The sequence below is a fragment of the Callospermophilus lateralis genome, chromosome 2 (assembly GCF_048772815.1).
Source record: "Callospermophilus lateralis isolate mCalLat2 chromosome 2, mCalLat2.hap1, whole genome shotgun sequence".
In the NCBI taxonomy this organism is placed as follows: domain Eukaryota; kingdom Metazoa; phylum Chordata; class Mammalia; order Rodentia; family Sciuridae; genus Callospermophilus; species Callospermophilus lateralis.
In genome coordinates, this window is record NC_135306.1 from 155,561,506 (window position 1) to 155,583,408 (window position 21,903).

General features: G+C 37.2%; 1 protein-coding gene across 5 annotated transcripts in view; it reads right to left on the minus strand.

The window, feature by feature from the left end:
* Window positions 1-21,903, minus strand: part of LOC143392775 (interferon-induced very large GTPase 1-like) — a 71,922-nt gene that overhangs the window by 13,841 nt on the left and 36,178 nt on the right. For 3 of the 5 annotated variants that reach the window (XM_076846795.1, XM_076846796.1, XM_076846797.1), the window contains one exon: window positions 6,251-6,334. The exons of the other annotated variants lie outside the window; for them this stretch is intronic. The gene's annotated coding sequence lies outside the window, so the exon portion shown is untranslated. The remainder of the gene's footprint in view (window positions 1-6,250; window positions 6,335-21,903) is intronic. 5 annotated transcript variants of the gene reach the window in all.

Below are 21,903 nucleotides of genomic sequence, written 5' to 3' on the forward strand. Positions count from 1 at the left end.
CCCAGAATAACTAAAGCAATCCAGAGCAGGAAGAGTGAAGCAGGTGGCATCACATACCAGATCTTAAAGTATACCACAGAGAAATAGTAACAAAAACAGCATGGTATTAGCACCAAAACAGACTGGTAGATCAATGGTATAGAATAGAGGACACAGACACTAACCACAAAATTACAATTATCTGATATTAGACAAAGGTGCCAAAAACATGCACTGGAGAGACGATAGCACCTTTAACAAATGGTGCTGGGAAAACTGGAATTCCATATGCAACAAAATGAAATTAAACCCCCGTCTCTCACCATGCACAATACTCAACTCAGTGGATCAAAGATCTAGGAATTAAACCAGAGACTGCATCTAACAGAAGAAAAAGTAGGCCCCAATCTTCATCAAGAGGGATTAGGCCCCAACTTCCTTTTTTTTTAATTTTCAACATTGTTTTATTTATTTTATTTTTATTTTTTTATTATTAGTTGTTCAAAACTTTACAAAGCTCTTGACATATCATATTTCATACATTTGATTCAAGCGGATTATGAACTCCCATTTTTACCCCGTATACATATTGCAGATTCACATCGGTTACACATCCACTTTTTTACATACTGCCATACTAGTGTCTGTTGTATTCTGCTGCCCTTCCTATCCTCTACTATCCCCCCTCCCCTCCCCTCCCCTCCCCTCCCATCTTCTCTCCCTACCCCATCTACTGTAATTAATTTCTCTCTCTTGTTTTTTTTCCCCCTTTCCCCTCACTTCCTCTTATATGTAATTTTGTATAACAATGAGGGTCTCCTTCCTTTACCATGCAATTTCCCTTCTCTCTCTCTTTCCCTCCCCCCTCTTATCCCTGTTTAGTGGTGATCTTCTTCTCATGCTCTTCCTCCCTATTCTGTTCTTAGTTGTTCTCCTTATATCAAAGATGCCAAATTTTTAGGGATTGGCTAGCTTCACTTAGCATAATCTGCTCTAATGCCATCCATTTCCCTGCAAATTCCATGATTTTGTCATTTTTTAGTGCAGAGTAATACTCCATTGTGTATAAATGCCACATTTTTTTTTTATCCATTCATATATTGAAGGGCATCTAGGTTGGTTCCACAGTCTAGCTATTGTGAATTGTGCTGCTATGAACATGGATGTAGCAGTGTCCCTGTAGTATGCTCTTTTAAGGTCTTTAGGGAATAGTCTAAGAAGGGCAATAGCTGGGTCAAATGGTGGTTCCATTCCCAGCTTTCCCAGGAATCTCCATACTGCTTTCCAAATTGGCCGCACCAATTGGCAGCCCCACCAGCAATGAACAAGTGTACCCTTTTCTCCACATCCTCGCCAGCACTTGTTGTTGTTTGACTTCATAATGGCTGCCAATCTTACTGGAGTGAGATGGTATCTTAGGGTGGTTTTGATTTGCATTTCTCTGACTGCTAGAGATGGTGAGCATTTTTTCATGTACTTGTTGATTGATTGTATGTCCTCCTCTGAGAAGTGTCTGTTCAGGTCCTTGGTCCATTTGTTGATTGGGTTATTTGTTATCTTATTGTTTAATTTTTTGAGTTCTTTGTATACACTGGATATTAGGACTCTATCTGACGTGTGAGGAGTAAAAATTTGTTCCTAGGATGTAGGCTCCCTATTTACCTCTATTATTGTTTCGTTTGCTGAGAAAAAAACTTTTTAGTTTAAGTAAGTCCCATTCGTTGATTCTTGTTATTAACTCTTGTACTATGGGTGTCCTATTAAGGAATTTGGATCCCGACCCCACAGTATGTAGATTGTAGCCAACTTTTTTTCTATCAGATGCAGAGTCTCTGATTTGATATCAAGCTCCTTGATCCATTTTGAGTTAACTTTTGTGCATGGCGAGCCCAACTTCCTTAATAAGACTCCAATAGCGCAAGAATTAAAACCAAGAATCAATAAATGGGATGGAATCAAACTAATTAAAAAGTTTCTTCTCAGCAAAAGAAACAATCTGTGAGGTGAACAGAGAGCCTACAACCTGGGAGCAAATTTTTACCCCTCACACATCAGATAGAGCACTAGTCTCTAGGGTATATAAAGAACTCAAAAAGCTAACCACCAAAAAAAAAAAAAAAAAAACAAATAACCTAATCAACAAATGGGCCAAGGACCTGAACAGATATTTCTCAGAAGACAATATACAATCAATCAAAAAATATATGAAAAAATGTTCATCATGTCTAGCTATTAGAGAAAAGCAAACCAAAACTACTCTAAGATAACATCTCACTCCAGTCAGAATGGCAGCTATTATGAAGACAAACAACAATAAGTGTTGGCGAGAATGTGGGGAAAAAGGTACACTCATACATTGCTAGTGGGACTGCAAATTGGTGCAGCCAATATGGAAAGCAGTATGGAGCTTCTTTGGAAATCTGGGAAAGGAACCACCATTTGACCCAGCTATCACTTTCCTCAATCTATACCCAAAAGACTTAAAAACAGCAAACTATAGGGACACACTCACATCAATGTTTAGAGTTAAACTGTGGAACCAATCTAGATGCCCTTCAGTAGATAAATCAATTAAAAAATGTGGCATCTACACACAATGGAATATTACTCAGCAATAAAAGAGAATAAAATCATGGCATTTGCAGGTAAATGGATGGAGTTATAGAAGATAATACTAGGTGAATTTGCAGGATGTAAAATCAACATCCAAAAATCAAAGGCATTTCTGTATATCAGTGAAAAATTAACCAATCCCCCCAAAACAAATGGTGAATGTTTTCTCTGATATAAGGAGGCTGATTCATAGTCGGGTAGGGAGAGGGAGCATGGAGGAATAGATGAATTCTAGATAGGGCAGAGGGGTTGGAGGGCAAGAGACAGGGGCAGGGGATTAGCAATGAGGATGGAATGTGATGGACATCATTAACCTAAGTACATGAATGAAGACACTAATTGGTGTGAATATACTTTGTATACAACCAGGTATAAGAAAAATTGTGCTCTATATGTGTAATGTGAATTGTAATGGATTCCACTGTCATATATAAGTAAAAAAATTAATAAAGAATTTTAAAATTATTAAGAGGGGATGAATGTATTTTATATGTGATAGGGGCATGAGTTTGAGAGGCTGAGTGTAGAATGCTATCGTTTGAATATTTGTCTCCTCCAGAACCCATGTTGGAATTCAGATTTTTTGTAATGGTAGTGTGAAGTGGAGCCTTTGGGAAATTTAAGGTCAAGAGGGTGGTGCCCTCGCAGGTGTCATTAATGACATTATAGACAGTGAATAAGTCCCTATTTACTTCTTTTTCTTCTGCTTTCAGCTGTGTGATTACCCAGCAAGAAATTGCTTCTCAGAAGCTGGAAACTTGATCTTGAAATTTCCTGCCTCCAAGACTCTGAGCTAACAAGTTTCCATTCCTCATAAATTATCCCATCCCAGGTATTCTGTTACCACGATGCAAGGTGGACTAACAGAATATCATACTCATTTCATCTTGTGCTTCCTATATTCTACAACATCATTAAAATTTCCAATAAATAAAAATTTAAGCCCAAATCTTTAGACCATCAAAAAGCTTATTCAGTAGTGGAAAGTATCTATCTGAAAAGGGAGGTAAATGATTTGAATAAATAATGAATGAGTTTGTGGGTTTGTGGCTCAGTGGTAGAGCACTTGCCTAGCATGTGTGAGTCACTGGGTTTGATTCTCAGCACCATGTATAAATAAATAAAATAAAGATCCATCAACAACTAAGAGGTATTTTAAAAAATGAATGAAATTTCCCATTACATGTTAAAGAAAAAATTTAAGACCTTTACAAATGCAAGAAACATAAAAGGAATTTATTTTCAGAATTATTAGAAACTTAAAAACTGTCATAAAATAAGAAATAAGATGACAAAAAGATAGAAATAATAAGTTGTTCAAAAACCTGGTAAAGAGAGCTGACTTCTGTGCAGCTCTAGTGGAAGCCAAAAGAAGAGAATGGAGTCTTTAATGCTCTGAAAGAAAATAACAGACAATTTCTATACAAAATAATATAATCTTGAAGAATTATGGTACAAAGTGAACACTGAAAACAAAAAATAAGAGGCTTCACCACTAGAAAATGCACAGTAAAAGATATAAAATATTGCATTCTTCAGTGCAAGCACAAAATGACTGAAACTGTTACAACCTCATGAATTCAGGAAAACCTTTACACAGCAGTGCAGACAGGAGTCTGAGCTTCTGGGCACACTTCCTGGATGGAAAATGGCACCAATTATGGAGGTATATGGGTTTACATAGACTACATTTAGTCTGTGAAAACTTTATCTGGTCAGGGCTAGGTTGTGAACATCTGGTACTTGTTTTTACTGGCCATAGTTTCTGTTAGGCAGTGTTTTTACAGGGCAGGCATGGAGGTTAGAGGTCAGGGTCCAGTGCTTGCCTTACCCTCCCCAGGGTCATGGTATTGTCATGGGGGCAAGATTGATATTCTCAGGTTAACAGCTATCTGCTTTCCAGGGTCTGTCTTGCTTCAGGGAAATGACTGATGGGAAGGATTAGATTTTTTTTTTTCTTTTCTCTTCTTTACCCCAGACAATATACTGTCTTAGGTGTCATTTTCCCCACATCCTGCACTCAGAGGAAGGAAAATGTCAACCACAGATTTTTAAACATCCAGGAAGGACTAATGGGCCATCAAAAGAAAAATATGTAGAGCTCAGCAGTAAAAATCCTTGATATTCCTACAGAGGAGTTGAAACCATATCCATAAAAAAACCTGTACATAGAGGTTTGTGGAAGATTTATTCACAATTGCAAAAACTTAAAGATAACAAAGGATTTTATTCAGTAGTTAGATGGGTAAATACATTGTGGCATATGTAGATGATGGGATGTAATTCAGCACTAATATAAAATCTATTATGAAAAAAATGAAAAGATGTATAGGACCCATACATGTGTAGTACTCAGTGAAGAAAGTCAACCGGAAAAGACTATTTACTATATGGTTCTAATAACACAATTTTCTGGGACAAGTCAAAGTATGAAAATAGTAAAAGTATATTTCCAGAGTTTAATTGGGATGGAAGGATGAACTGATGAAGTACAGAGAATTTTTTGGGTAGGAAAAGCATTCTGTATGATTATATAATTGTGGATGCATATCAGTAAACATGTGTCAAAACTCAAAAGAATGTACAACACCAAAAGTTAACCATAATGTAAACCATGGATTTGAGGTGATATTGATGTGTCAGTGTAGATTCATCAGTGTTTAAAAAAGTACCATTCTGGTGGCAGATGTTGGTAACATGGCTATACAGTAGAGGAAAAAGTGGTAGATAAGAAATCTCTCTACCTTCTGCTCTGTTTTGTTTTTGAATATAAAAATTATCTAAAAATAATCTATTATAAAATAAAACAGAAATTTAGAGTATTGCATGGATAAATTGAAAATCAGTAATCACTTCAGAAAGATTTGGCAAAAGTCCTTATGTAATTGATACAAAAAACTAGCAATTCATTAATTATAAAGAACACTGTAACAATAAGGAAACAACCCAGCCTAATAGCTGCATTAGGAGAATATATACAATGTTTTCATTGTGTCTCTAATGATTGATACACCTTTGGCCTACACAGAATAGAACGGGAGTTATGGACATAGGACATTCAATTTTTTGGTTGTTGTTGTTGGCCATAGGGGAAAGGGGTGAAGAAAATTGAATGTCTTGAATGAAGGAATGACAGTATGCATTTTGAGAGTCAGTCTAGTGATCAGCCTAAGACATGGATGTGGTCTTCACCAGCCAGAACTCCCTTTGAAGGTAGATTAAAACAAGATGTCCTAAATTGCACTCATCGCCTGTTTACCAAAACTGTCCTCCTTTTGTTTGCCCATCAAATTCATCCTATTTTAGTATTTCTTTGTCTATGCTCCAAAGAGCAGCCCTCGATTTATGTCACTCTGTAATAACTTACAATCAGACTTCATACTTTCAAATCTTCTCCATATGATTTAAACATATAGTTCGACACCAGATTATGTATATTATGAAATAGATCATACAGGAGTCACATTTTATGTGATAAGTGAGTGGCTCCAGTGCTCTACATTTTCAATGAAACATTGGACAAACAAGTGAAACTATCAGAATCATCTTTGCTGGAACCCTGGAAATTAGCCAAAGGTTTACGATTGCAAGGTGAAAGCTGAAACAATAAAAAGGCAACATAAAAGTGGTAGGGGAATGCTGTGGCATTTTTGCTTACTCTTGGTTCAGAGTCCTCCCCTGTTCAGCAGAGGTCTTGAAGAGAGCAGTCTTTATTCCCAGAGTAGAATCTTGGTCCCTAAATCTAAAAGACCAGAGAAAATCTTATTTTTCATGAATTTCATCTGTTCAACCCATTTGGTGCCATTTGAGGAACTGTCAAAGAAACTCTTTTTCTTTTTCTTCCCCTTAGCTTTGGGTTCTCTTAGGTCATAAAAATGACTTTTTAAGGATATTCCATAAAAATATTACAAGGAAAATGTGTTAACCTTATTTCCTGTGAAAAAAGAAAAAGAGAAAAAGCTGTAGATGGGTTAAAAACCTGATAGAAAAAACTAGGGAGAGAGAAATAATGGGAAGTAGAACTTTGAATGCTTCCTAATACAGGAAATGATAAAGCCACATGCATTCCCACAGCAGAGTATATACCAAGTAAATGCTTGAGAAGACCCAAGATTACACCTCTGACTGATATTTAGGCTCAGGAAATGCAGGAAGTGAAGAGGTCTGAGTAGGAGTTGAGAGAATATCCCAACACTGAGCCAATGCAAAGATCAGGTGAGACTATTTTTTCATTTTCTCCAAGAATTAAAATAAATTTGTACCAATAGCTCAGCTGAACACAGGCTAGAGGAACTGAGACTTCAGGGAAAACATATGAAAAAGAAAGTCTATCCAAAGAAGATTTCAAATTGTTCCTTAAATAATTACAACCCACACCAGCCATCAAAAAAGATGGAAAGAGAGAGTATCCTAAAGCTTCCTCGGGGGATTCTAGTTTTATTGGTATTTTCGAGGCAAATCTTATTTTTTGAAAGAATAATTTGTGTAACTGCTTATTTTTAGAAAAAGATCATACAATCATATACCGCAATCATGACTGAAACTCTTAATTCTAATGTGTTTGCCTTTTGGAGTTCATGAGAAATTCCAACATCACAGAGGTCTGGTTTCTCTTTGTTTGAGAATCATTTCCTCAGTTTAACACTCCACTTATATTTTATTGTCAGCAAGAAGAAATCAGGAGTCACTTCAACACTTTGGAAATTCCTTATATATATATAAGCAATTTTATCACTTAACAGTTCTGCTATGTATATAACTCCAGGACATAATTTTGCCAGGCTTTCTGCCACCATATAATAAGGATATTTTTCTTTTTGTTCTGATGACATGTTCCATACTTTCTTCTGAGCACTCACTTCAGCATCCTGAGTCCAGGTTTCTACTAATGGTCCATTTAAGGTTCTTTAAAATGTCTCTGTCATGTTCCTCAATATTCTTCTATCTTCCAGCTTCAGGCCTGATTCCAAATATGCTCCCACGATTTTCAGTATTTGCTAGAACAGCACTGAACTTTTCCTTACCTAAAACATATGTTATTTTTGCATCACTGTGTAACAAATTAGCACAAAATTATTACCTTCAAACAACACACATCAATCAAAATGTGTTTCATGAGTCTAGGCACTGAGACAGACTAGGAGGCCGGATCTTCCCCAAGAGAAGGTCTCTCCTTGTAAAAACTTGGGCCAAATAGTAAGTGCTGGATTGAATTTGCTGGAGAAGAAAGTTATCTTGTATTGAATATTGCTTTCTTCCAGATAATCAAGGATTTTATTATCTGTGGGTAATACATAACAAGTGAAGTCCTTTATTACCAGATCATTATTAATACAAGTATCTTTACCTCTAATCATTGCACTTAAAATGTTCTGAATATATTTTTCTATTCTTTCCTTTTAAATAGCCAAATCTGCCAGATAATTTGTGATGGAGGTCATCTCTGGATCAGCTGTTCAACCGACAGCTGTCAAGTTTTTCCCTGGTACACTGTCATTGCAGCTGAGCCATCCTGAGCTTGCTGGACAAGATGGAAGTAGAGTAAGGATCAGACCTGGGACCATTTTAGCTGCAAAAGCAGGCAGTGTCCTCATCTATCCCTGAGGGATGAGTCAAGACATCTGCAAGTGTTTGTGGTTGCTGTGGCCTCACTGTGTTCCAATGGAACCACTGCCAGCTCCAGTGCCTGGCCACTAGACTGACAGTTATCTGCCAGGATTCATGCCATGATCACTGCACTCAGCCAGGCAGGATTAAGGGACTGCTGATGTCATTTCATCCCCTCAGACTCCTCATCTAAAAGGTATCTGATCAAAACCACTGCTTCTGAAATTAAATTGGAGGCAGAAGCAGCTTGACTTCATTCATACCACTACAATATTAACAATGGGAGTTGCCAATAAAGTGACTGCTTCTTTAGCAGTCCAGCCCAGGTGTAATAATGACAACTATAGCTGGTCCAGGTGTCTCAATATGTCTACAGGGCACTTCACTTTAGTTGCAACGCTTCAGACCATGCTACCACCCCAGACTATTCTGACCTACTACCACTCTGGATGTCTCTGCCTACCTTATCACTGCTTCAGATGTTGCCACTCTGGTATATAAATAGCATCTCTTCCACCAATGAAAGACAGTAGACAGGTGAGCGTAGGATGCCTGCATAGCCTGGCCCTACAGTGCAGAGAGCTATGGTCAACAGGCAAGAGACTGTGCATATAGTTTGCTCTGCCCCTTTTGTATATATATGCAGTATTCCTTTCAGTCCTACTGGGCTAATTGGGAAGCTCTAGCACTGCACTGCCCAATACCTCACCCCACTGTGATGCAGTATAAACCCCCAAAGCTTTTTTTGTATTGTTTTGACTATTTATAATTTTTAATACTAATACAACAAGCTAACTCGTTGCACTAAGATCTGGTAATACCAAGGGTTGCTACTGCAGAATACTGTGCAGCCAGAGAGACCGAAACACTTCAGAGAATGGTCAAGAGCTGCTGGGAGACCAACAGTGGTGCTGCTGAGAGCTGTTAGCTTCTGGCTTCATTTGCTGCTAGGAATGGTTGGCTCTGGCTGTGGAGTGCTGTGGCAAGTTGCTAAGTACAGCTGCTGAGAGCAACTAGGATAGTTGCAAAGTAAGGGTTGAGAGCTCTTGGCATCCATGTCTTATAGCTGATATCACTGAGGGAGCTGCACTTTGTCTTTTCCCAATTTCTATACATATTGATCAAAAGAACCCTCAGCCAATTAGTAAAGACCCCTGCTTGACTGAGTCCTCTTCTCGGGGTCTCACAATCTTGCGATGCAGGTTTGAACTGAGTTATTTTCTCATGTAGGTTTAACTGGAATAATAAGCTGCATGCAAGTGTAACGTAGGCAGAATTCAGTTCCTTGGATCGTAGGACTGAAGTTCCCATTTCTTTCTGGCTTTTGTCTTCATTGTTCTCAGCTCCTGGAGCCTGCCTGTAGTTTCTTGCCACATAGTCCTCTCCATAGTTCCTCTCACAACATGGCATCTTACTTATTCTAGACACCAAACAAGAAAAATATTTGCCTAATCTCTCTTGTAAAGACCCAATCTGTCTTTTAAGGGCATTTTCCAGATGAAGTGCATCTCAACAGAGATGATCCCTACTTTGCTTATTCAAAATTGATCATTTTTGAAAAATCCCACTCTGTCTTTGCAACATTCTATTGGCTAGAAGGCAGAAGAGGACATCATACAAGACATGAGCCATGAGGCCTTTCTATCTGATTGACAACTGAACTATATAAAGTGTTCATTCAAGTGTTTGACTTGTCAGAGGAACTCAATAGATTTTAACTATATTATTATCTGAATTTTTGAAAGCTCCTCCAAGAACCACAATCTCGTTTTCCAATGGGATGTGATTTGGATGAGGTACATTCTCATAGAAAAGATAGAGGACAAAAAAGGGTTGCCACAATCAAGACAAAGGAGAATCTCATTCTCTTAGAAGTGACAGTGTTATTGTTTGTGCAAATCTGTACAGATGAGCACCTTTATCATGGACCTGGAAGATCTATAACAGATGACTTATAAGGCATAATGTTCACAAGGGTTTCCAGAGAATTTTTCAGCATTTCAGTCAGCTTTTCACTGCTGTGACCAAAGACTTTACAAGAACAAATATATAGGAGGAAAAGTTTATTTAAGGGCTCATAGTTTCAGAGATCTCATTTCATAGACAGCCTTCTCCATTCCTCAGGGCTCAAGGTGATGCTTAACATCACCTCATCATCAGAAGGGTGTGGTGGAGAGAAGCAGTTCAATACATCACATTAGGGAGTACAGAGAGAGGTCTGCTCAGCAGAGAAATAATACGTATTCCAAAGGTACACCCCCAGGGGCCCACCATGTCAGGTCATACCCTAGAAGCCTATAGTTACTACTTAGTTAATCCTATCAGAAAATTAATGTGTTGATAATGTTAAGGCTGTCCTAACTTAATTGTTCCATCACTAAGCCTTCTTACATTATCTCACACATGAGTGTTTTGGGGAAACCTTATATTCAGACCATAGCATTTGGTTTGAGAGATTATAATTCAGAGAGAAAAAAGAGAAAAGTGCAGCCCAAGGGAGTGTATCTCCTGGAAACAGTTCTGTTTGGCTCTTATTAGAGGATACATATAACCTGCAAGATACCTGTTATCACACCTAATATCATGTTCAGTGGGCAGAAGGAACATGGGACTTAAGAGGCTCAAGAATTTTAGCTGGATTATTCAGAACATGTGATCCACTTGGTGAACCCATCTCTTTCCAAGTGATTGAGGCAAATTTGCTGACAGGATTTCTAGCTAATTTCATCCTAAGAGCCAAAGCTCCCAGGAAACAAATAAAGCATTAGGAAAAAAATATTATAAAAAGACACAAGAGGTTTTAATGGGAAGAACAAGGTCCAAAGACCTGAGAATCTTAAAAACTTGGTATGGACACAGGAAAAAGAGAAACTCCCAAGAGAGAGAGGGTTTCTGTCCAATCCACAGAGGATGGTGAAGATTGAACATGAAACAGCAAGACATATTCCTATAGAGAGTGTGAATACAGGAGTTTGTACACCCATATATTTCAAAATTATGAGGAAGACATGGAAGATAACAATGGGAAAGAAATTAATGCTCAAGACAGCCTGATTTTAAAACATGCCTTTTTCCTGGCTACTATACTTGAAAGTGCATATCAGAGCTATAGCCCACGATTCCGATCCTGTGCTTTAACTTTCAGAGGTAGCATCCACCTAGCTCCTTACTTTTTTGCCAGCAGTTACCAACAACATTAGCCATGTAAACTGTTCTAACATAGAGAAGATTCATCATTTTAGTATAGACTGAGACTAATCAGAGATTTTGTGTCTCTTTTTCTGCTAAAGTTTTGGTAAGTCTTAAGGTTTCTTTCTCTAAAAAATGGGGCTTTCCTCTAGGAGACATGGAGGTTGTGACCAAGCCTTGATTACTAAATATGTGAGGGAGGAACGAAAATAACAGGATATCAGTGGCAACTGATTTTTCCTACCAAGGTTTCTACTGAGCTGGATTTCTTGAATGGTTACTGAAATGGACTGAGCAGGACACGGAGGATGGTGAACTCACTGAGAGTTTTCTCTACTGTACAACCTGGTTCACATTTCCACAATGTTCTGGTTGTAGGAGCTGGGGAGTTAGTGTGGGTCTCATGAGACTCGCCTCACTGCATTCTGCACTGAGTAGGCTCTACTGCACCCTGTATAATAGTGAAATGGATTTGAAGACATTCTTTAACATGACCCACTGAGGGGAGCTGACAGTGCTTTGATATGTTTCCAAGGGAAAATATGATCCATAAGTGAATTGGGAGTATAAGTTTGTACCCCACAAGACACCAGTTTTTTTTTTTTATTACCAAGCAAAATTGGAAAAATAAGGTTTTCTGTTGACTAGAGAGAGAACAATGTGACCATTCATTCTGTATTTAGCTCTTGCAAAAGACTGAGTTCTTGCACATTGTGGAGTCAACTAAGATGACCTCTAATGAGGATTATGCAAGGATGTGCTAGGTACCTCCAGAACTCACTTCGTTATCTTTTCTAAAAGTTACCTTTTACTGATAAGAAATGTACAAGGAGTCTTTTTCCCTTGGCTACAGTGTCTGCAAGGAATTCCTTTGTAATGACATAAACAGTCAAATTTGTCAGTTCTAAGAAGCCTATAATAAGAGGCCACAGGATTACATACTTGTTCAAATCCGTATTTCCTCTTTTCATTGACCCATAATCTAATTTAAATACATATAAATTATTGTGTAGATTTAAGAACTGTATATAAGGCACTCATCCAGATAGTGTCCAAAGGTAGTGAGTAATCCTTTATAGCCCTGTCTGCCTCTGGGGCTGGTGTTGTCTAAATGCAGATAAGTAGAAACACAAGCAATTATGAATGTGGAAGACAAGCCAAAATGTTGTGAAAGCTACTATTGTCAACAAAGGGGGAATTATGTGCTGGATGTAGATTATTTTGTCCATATCATCAACCTAGGAGACTTCAGACACTGATTTAAACAAAGGTTTTTTCCTCTTAGCTTGACATAGAGCTTTTTGTTGTGTTATGGAGATAGATTTAGAGCAGGAAGGGAGAAGTTCATTCAAGGAGAGGCAAAAATTGCAGGAAACTAAGGGAGGTGTTTAGGATTGCAGTGCCCTCATTTCTGTGACTGAATCAATCAGTGTATTCATGTATTAGAGAGTTGCCTTTGGTTTTAAGTCAACTTAGTGTCAAAAGACTGAATTAATATTTTAGTGCAGTTGTTCTCAATATTAATATTGCATAATAAGCATCTAGAGACATTTATAAAAATGTGGATTCTTAGCTTCTCTTATAGTTCCAACAGGAGATATTTAGGTACCTTTCACAAACTATAATTTTTGTAAACATCTCAAATCAAATTGATAAAATTTGCCAACTGGTCAATTATATTTTGAAGGTGGCTATCCTAAGAAGATATTTGAATGAAGAAACTTTGTAGTAGAATAAATCAAACATTATTATCCTATGATTACATGAGCAATGTGATTCTACGTCATGTAGAACCAGAAGAATGAGAAGATTTACTATACTTATGTCAAAATACATTGTAATGTCATGTATAACTAATTAGAACAAATTTTTAAAAAGAAGAAAAAAATATTGTCCTCTCTACCAATTAAAAAAGAAAAATTGCCATTCCGGGTTACGTGCACTTAAAAACAACTCATTTGAGGTTAATTGTTAAAGTATTTGCTTGGTGAATATTTGCATATATACACATGAAGCTTCAGCTAGAATGTTAGAATGTTTACCTGAGCATTGTTCCAGAATTTAGCATCATAAGACAAATAAACAAGGTGAAGTCTAATGAGACATAGACCATAGGTCCAGAAATACAGCCAACTCTGACTGACTGATTTTGAAGTAATGTCACTAAGAATATGGGAGAAAATTACCAAAGATATAAGGAATTTTTCCCAGAGTGAAAGGTTAATAAAACAGGTACTTGTTATTCCGTTTTTCTGTATGCTTAACAAAACATTGTTGAAATCTTAAGAACTGTTTGCTAATTTTGTTCCCAAAATGTGCTGTCCCCAACTGCAAACTGTTTGCTAATCTTGTTCCCAGAATGTGCTGTCCCCAACTGCCAAACTGCAAAATGTAACTTCTCTCCCTGCCCTCTCCAAGGAAAGTATATAAGCTCTGCTTAAGCTGTTCTCAGGACTCTTTGCTCTATCTCTTTGCTCTGTTCAAGTGAGCTCTGAGCCCCAGCATTCTGGTCAATAAACCCTTTGCCGTTGCATGAGATAGTCTCTTGGTGGTCTCTTCCTCCGACGCTCGCCTGACCTTTATAAGAGCTGCTACAGAAAGTGATTTTTCTTATTGAAAATATACATCAAATATTTAACAGCATCAATAATTGGATATATGCTGGCAAAACTTGTATCCGTTTTTTTTTGTTTTTTTTTTTTTTTTTTGGTGCTGGGGCTTGAACCCAGGGTCTTGTGCATGGAAGGTAAGCACTCTACCAACTGAGCTACACCCCAGCCCCAACTTTTATAATTTCAAAATAAAGAATAAGATAAATAAATTATGTTATTTAAAGATAAACAAAATGTAGATCTATATCAGCTTCTCCACAGCAACACTGAATACGTGGTAGTACGGCATTATTTTTAGTATGCCTAGGGAATTTGAATTGGAATCTAAGAGCACATACTAGTCAAATTAATAAAGGAATAAGCAAAACAATTAGCATGAATAATTTTATATAATATAAAATTAGAACAATTTATAATTAAATTTGTTTCTGAATCAGTATAGGAGATGGTATTGCATGAAGAAGGATAATGTGTGTGGTCCTTGCTGGTCATAAGAGTGACTATGTGAATAGTTGATAGATAGTTATTTTTGAATGTATCAGATAATAACAGAGGGCAGTCATGACACAAAATAGGGGGACTGTAACCTAAATAATGGGATGAAAAATATAAAATAAATCTCAGCCCCAAGAAGAACATATCCATATAAAACAGTACATCACATATATACAAAATAAAACAGCAGAGAGAAGCCAAGAGTTCCATCTCCAGGTATATGCCAATATATAAACACAGACCACAAGACATATCCACAAGAATTTCATGCCAATGCTGTTCATTCACAGTACTGAAATATATCCTATTGGAACTATAAGAGAAGCTAGGAATCCACATTTTTATAAATGTCTCCAGATGCTTATTATGCAATATTAATATTGAGAACAACTGCACTAAAATATTATTTAACATTCTGGAAATATTTTACATGCTGAAAACAACTCAAATGTCTATCACATGCAAATGAGTAAAGCATTTGGGATATATTTGTTTTTGTATAAAAATAATATACATAACTGAAAATAAGTATGATAGCCATACACAACATTATGAGTTAACCTCACAATATGAAGTTCTGCAGAGGAAGCCAAAAATAAAAGAATATACTTGTATGATCTGAAGAGATAAACAGTGGGCAAAAACAACACATAAAATTCCAATCTTCTCAGTGTCTCAGGCCCTAAAGAGAATAATTTTTGGTTTTCTCTTCCTTCACATCTCACAATCAGATAACACATATTCACAATTTTACATCTGATTTGTATACACAGATGGCTCCCTTCCTAATTGCCAGGCACTTTGCTAGACAATGGGGTTGGAGAAATGAGGAAACAAGGTCCAAGAACATTGGTGGAACTTCCAATCTAAGACCCATAGAGGAGCCTAGGACAGTAGGAAAGAAAAACAAAGCAATCATTGAAGCTCCTCCCACCTTTGTAACCTCACTTTGTAAATCCAGATGATGTCTAAGACATCTGGTCAGGCCTTTCTCACTTTCAAATTTTTCCACCTTAAAATTTAAGACTATCATTAATAATCATCCTTGTGTTCTTCCCTCTTGTCCCCATGGAAGAAATGTCTGTCACCTCCTGCTCCTACTTACCTCCCCCTTGGATCTTGCTTTCTATATCTTGAGTCTAAGATATCTTGAGCATTATACTTTCTTGGTTGCTTCAATTTGGACAAGAACACATTCCATTCTACATTCCATTAAATTCCAATCTGCATTCCATAAATGCAGATTGTATCCTGACTATAATTTTTACCTTCTTCATGTTTTCTTTAGTGTGAGAATTCTTTTTTTTATTGGTTATTTAAAACATTACAAAGATTACAGAATCACATCGGTTACACATCCACATTTTTACATAATGCCATAATATTAACTGTTGTATTCTGCTACCTTTCCTATCCTCTACTATCCCCCCTCCCCTCCCCTCCCATCTTCTCTCTCTACCCCATCTACTGTAATTCATTTCTCTCCTTATTTTTTTCCCATTCCCCTCACAACCTCTTATATGTAATTTTGTATAACAATGAGGGTCTCCTTCTATTTCCATGCAATTTCCCTTTTCTCTCCCTTTCCCTCCCACCTCATGACTCTATTTAATGTTTTTTTTTTTTAAAGAGAGAGTGAGAGAGGAGAGAGAGAGAGAGAGAGAGAGAGAGAGAGAGAGAGAGAATTTTTTTTAATATTTATTTTTTAGTATTCGGCGGACACAACATCTCTGTTTGTATGTGGTGCTGAGGATCGAACCCAGGCCGCATGCATGGCAGGCGAGCGCGCTACCGCTTGAGCCACATCCCCAGCCCTCTATTTAATGTTAATCTTTTCCTCCTGCTCTTCCTCCCTGCTCTGTTCTTAGTTGCTCTCATTATATCAAAGAAAACATTTGGCATTTGTTTTTTAGGGATTGGCTAGCTTCACTTAGCATAATCTGCTCTAATGCCATCCATTTCCCTGCAAATTCCATGATTTTGTCATTTTTTAGTGCTGCATAGTACTCCATTGTGTATAAATGCCACATTTTTTTTTTATCCATTCATCTATTGAGGGGCATCGGGGTTGGTTCCACAGTCTAGCTATTGTGAATTGTTCTGCTATGAACATCGATGTGGCAGTATCCCTGTAGTACACTCTTTTAAGGTCTTCAGGGAATAGTCCGAGAAGGGCAATAGCTGGGTCAAATGGTGGTTCCATTCCCAGCTTTCCCAGGAATCTCCATACTGCTTTCCATATTGGCTGCACCAATTGGCAGCCCCACCAGCAATGAACAAGTGTACCCTTTTCCCCACATCCTCGCCAGCACTTGTTGTTGTTTGACTTCATAATGGCTGCCAATCTTACTGGAGTGAGATGGTATCTTAGGGTGGTTTTGATTTGCATTTCTCTGACTGCTAGAGATGGTGAGCATTTTTTCATGTACTTGTTGATTGATTGTATGTCCTCCTCTGAGAAGTGTCTGTTCAGGTCTTTGGCCCATTTGTTGATTGGGTTATTTGTTTTCTTATTGTTTAATTTTTTGAGTTCTTTGTATACTCTGGCTATTAGGGCTCTATCTGAAGTGTGAGGAGTAAACATTTGTTCCCATGATGTAGGCTCCCTGTTTACCTCTCTTATTGTTTCTCTTGCTGAGAAAAAACTTTTTAGTTTAAGTAAGTCCCATTTGTTGTGGATGACATGATTCTATACCTAGAAGACCCAAAAGGGTCTACAAAGAAACTACTAGAACTAATACATGAATTCAGCAAAGTGGCAGGATATAAAATCAATACGCATAAATCAAAGGCATTTCTGTATATCAGCGACAAAACTTCTGAAACAGAAATGAGGAAAAACACCCCATTCACAATATCCTCAAAAAAAAATTAAAATACTTGGGAATCAACCTAACAAAAGAGGTGAAAGATTTATACAATGAAAACTACAGAACCCTAAAGAGAGAAATAGAAGAAGATCTTAGAAGATGGAAAAATATACCCTGTTCATGGATAGGCAGAACTAACATCATCAAAATGGAGATATTACCAAAAGTTCTCTATAGGTTCAATGCAATGCCAATCAAAATCCCAACGGCATTTCTTGTAGAAATAGATAAAGCAATCATGAAATTCATATGGAAAAATAAAAGACCCAGAATAGCAAAAGCAATTCTAAGCAGGAAGCGTGAATCAGGAGGTGTAGCGATACCAGATTTCAAACTGTACTACAGAGCAATAGTAACAAAAACAGCATGGTACTGGTACCAAAACAGGCAGGTGGACCAATGGTATAGAATAGAGGACACAGAGACCAATCCACAAAATTACAACTATCTTATATTTGATAAAGGGGCTAAAAGCATGCAATGGAGGAAAGATAGCATCTTCAACAAATGGTGCTGGGAAAACTGGAAATCCATATGCAACAAAATGAAACTGAATCCCCTTCTCTCTCCATGCCAAAAGTTAACTCAAAATGGATCAAGGACCTTGATATCAAATCAGAGACTCTGCGTCTGATAGAAGAAAAGTTGGCTCCAATCTACATATTGTGGGGTCGGGCTCCAAATTCCTTAATAGGACACCCATAGCACAAGAGTTAATAACGAGAATTCTTAATAATAATTTTAAAAAACTTGAAATGTTCATATCTGTTTCAACAAATGCTTGCTGGTGAAATCAAAGGATGAATCCATCACACCTACTGATTATTTAGTCTTACTTCTGACTAGAGATTTAACAAAGAGATGCTAAAATTCAGGAATCTATTTCACGCATATTTATTGAGGGCTACCCATGCTGGAAAATATTCTAGGAGCTGTGGGTTCATTGATAAGTAAGACAGGTTAGGTTTTTGCCCTTAAGGTGTTTTTACATATTAACAGGTTAATTAGACCATGGGTAAGCACATGAATGAATAAAATACTTTCAGAATAAATTAAGTGTAAGAAAGCATGTTATAGGTGCTGGGGTTGTGGCTCAGTGGTAGAGTGCTCGCTTAGCAATTTCAGGGTCCTGGGTTCCATCCTCAGCACCATATAAAAATAGAAAAATAAAAGGTATTCTGTCCAACCACAACTAAAAAATAATTTTTTTTTTTAAAAGCAAGTTATTGGTTATAAACTCAAGGCTGCTTTAGATCGTGTGGTCAGGGAACATAGCTTTGAGGAGCTCTCATTCTGCGGCTCAACCTGGGGTGCTTTTGCTCTTCTTACCTTTTCTAATTTTTATTAAATTTTAGCTTGCTTCTTGGTCTCTGTCTACTGTCTGAAGTGTTATTATTTCTCTGGAGTAGGAGCATCTCTCAGGACTTATTGAATTATCCATGCAGAGTTGTTTATTCTGGGAACTCGTCCTAATTTCCAGCTGTCACTCTTTGGCCATTTCTTTTTCCTAGATATATTCTCTACTTCTATGTGGTCAGTATATTTAGACTCTCCATGTGAGTGAGATCATACGTAATTTTGATTTTTTGCATGGCTTATTTCACTTAACATGTCTTTCAGTTCCATCCATGATGTCACAAATGACAGGGTTTCCTTCATTGTTATGGATTATTCCATTGTGTATACATGTCATCTTCCCTTTGTTCAATCATCCCTGATGGGTGTTTAGATTTTCTTTCAGTGCATAGCTGTTGTGAATTTTGCTATAATTGATATGCAAATGCAGATGCCTTTTGACATACTGATTTTATTTCATTTGGACATAAACTCTGTAATGGCATTTCTGAATCATATGGGAATTTCCTTTTACAGTCTTTTTGGAATGTACTTACTATTTACAATAATGGTTATACTAATTTACATTTCCACCAACAGCATATGAATTCCCCTTCCCCATTTCCTCACCAGCATTTTTTATTTTTGCCCTTTGTATAATAACCATTCTTAAGGCAGTGAAGTGTTGCCTCATTGTGTTTCATTCATAATTCCTTGATCATTTAGAGATATGGAGCATGTTTTTTCATATACCTGTTGGCCAAGTGTATGTCTAAGTTTGGAAAATATCTACTTAGGTCTATATTCTATTCTTTTGACATAGAAAATGTATCATGACATATTTCAACTTTAGGATTCCATCACAATAATAAAGTACATCATGATCAGGTAGAGGTGTTCTTATAAAGACACCTTTAGTTACTATGTGCTGTGGATGCTGAATTGAAACCTCATGTGCTGCCACATCTTATCATGGAAGAGTAATCTGACCCGAGAATGTTGTGATATGGACTGTCAGAGATTTCCTAGGCAATAAAATATATATTCAGAGGCTATTCCTGAAAATACTGAGAGGCCAATGAACTTCTTGCTGCTGCCTTTGGAAGAGATTATGAGGAAACCATATGTGTGTTGAAAACTCAGGAGGAAAGACTAGGAAGAGAGCTCTGTGGAGAATTAGAAAATTGACAGCCTCCTGTATACAGAAATTGAGAAAGCCATGAATTCCCACAACAGTATATATACCCAGAAAGTACCTGAGAAGACCCAAGTTTCCACCTCTAGTTGGTGAGTACAAGCAGAAAGTGGAAGGCAAGGCAGAGTGGTAAAGGGCCTGGCTGGACATTGACACTGAACCAAAGCAAACATTGGAGGAGGTTTCTAGTGGATATGGAAAAAGACAAACTCCAAAATGATGTGGCCCAGGGAGAAGGAATGAAGGAGTCACTGTCTTTCAAAGTGACAAGACAGGTCCCAGGGAATAAATATCCATCAAATCTGAAATGACAATTTCTGAAAAGAGGCCAAAGCATTGATCCCACCACAGACTGACCCCACACCCTCCATCTGGCCCAGTAAAGATAGCCCAAACTGACATGCTCATTAATTAAGTCACCTCTCAGTGTAACCTATACAAGCATAAACCCTCCCTTTAGCTGGTGGCTCATTTTCCACCAGGAAAGTGGGTCCATCAGCCAAGCTGATCTGTAAAGTTTGCGTCCAGCCTGGTCCTTTTGTGATAACATTTTCTGCTTTCTTTTCCAAGAATTAAAAAGAAAAAAACTACTCTGGTAATACATTAGGTGAGCACCAGGTAAAGGATCAGAGACCTCAGAGCCCTCACATGGCTAATGCAGTTTCCCAAAGAAGATTAAAACTAAACAAAACCCTTAAGAAATTATTAAAATCACACTCACCATCAAAAACAAATCCCGAGCAAAAGGAAGAATCTGATTTCTAGAGTTCCCATGTTATAGTTTCGAAATGTCCATTTTTTTACAAAAAATTAAAAATCAAAAGTATAAGGTTTGGTCCATTTACAGAAAAATTAACATATTCCTTGTGGGAAAAAGTCACTTAGTTCATTTAGCAAAGATTTTAAATCAGTTGGCTTAAATTTGCTTCAGGAGGTAAATGCAAATCATCAACAAAGAGTTAAAGGAAATCAGTAATGATGTCTCCTAAAATACTAAATATTTATAAAGAGATACTTTATAAATTATTATGAAATATTATAAAAGGCCCCAAACAGAAATTCTAGAGCTTAACAGGCAATAAGTTAAATGAAGAAGTTACAAAGAGTTTCAATAGCAAACTTAAGCAGACAGTAGAAAGAACCAGAGAACTTTAATTGAATTTACCCAGTCTGAGGAGAAGTGGATAATAAAGAATGAAAAACAATGAAGAGAGATTATGAGACTTCTGGGGCATCATTAGTCACACCATTTATACATATTGGTGGCTTCGGAAGGGGAGAAGTGTTTGGGGGAGAGAAAGGAGCTTCTGTGGTTTGGATATGATAAGTGTCCATGGGAATGGAAGGTTAGTATTTAGGGAGGTGGTAATGGGAGGTGCTGTTGGACCTTTAAGGGGTGGGGTATAGTGTGACGCCTTTAGGTCATTAGGGGCATGCCCTCAAAATGGATCATGGTACTTTCCAAGGAACCCTGGTGAATCCTTTGAAGAGTGCTTTTACTAAGTGAGTAAGTTGGCTCCTTCTCTCTCTGTTCTATGGTTCAATATGGAACTCCTTGCTCCTTCAGGCAGTCTTGACATCTGCCTTGCTGTTTGGATGTTCTGTCTCAAAAACTGACTTATATATAACATCTCTTCTTTAGAAATTCACTGTTGCAGGTATTTTATTAAGGTAAGAAAATGTGGACTAATATAAAATTTATATCCAGGAAATGAGATACCAAATTGCAGATATATATATATATAAAAAATAGCAAAATGACTGAAAGAAGCCTTTTATCTCCGATGAATATAAAAATATTAATCTCTTCCATCAAAAGGCAGAGATTGATAAAATTAACAAAATATTAGGATACAATTTTACATTGTCTACAGGAGACTCATTTAGATACAACAACAAATAAATAAGCCAAAATACAAAATAAAAGATATTCCAGGCCACTAGTAGCCAAACAAGAGCTAGGGTGGCTTCTTAAAATCAGATGAAATATATAGTAAGTAAAAGATTG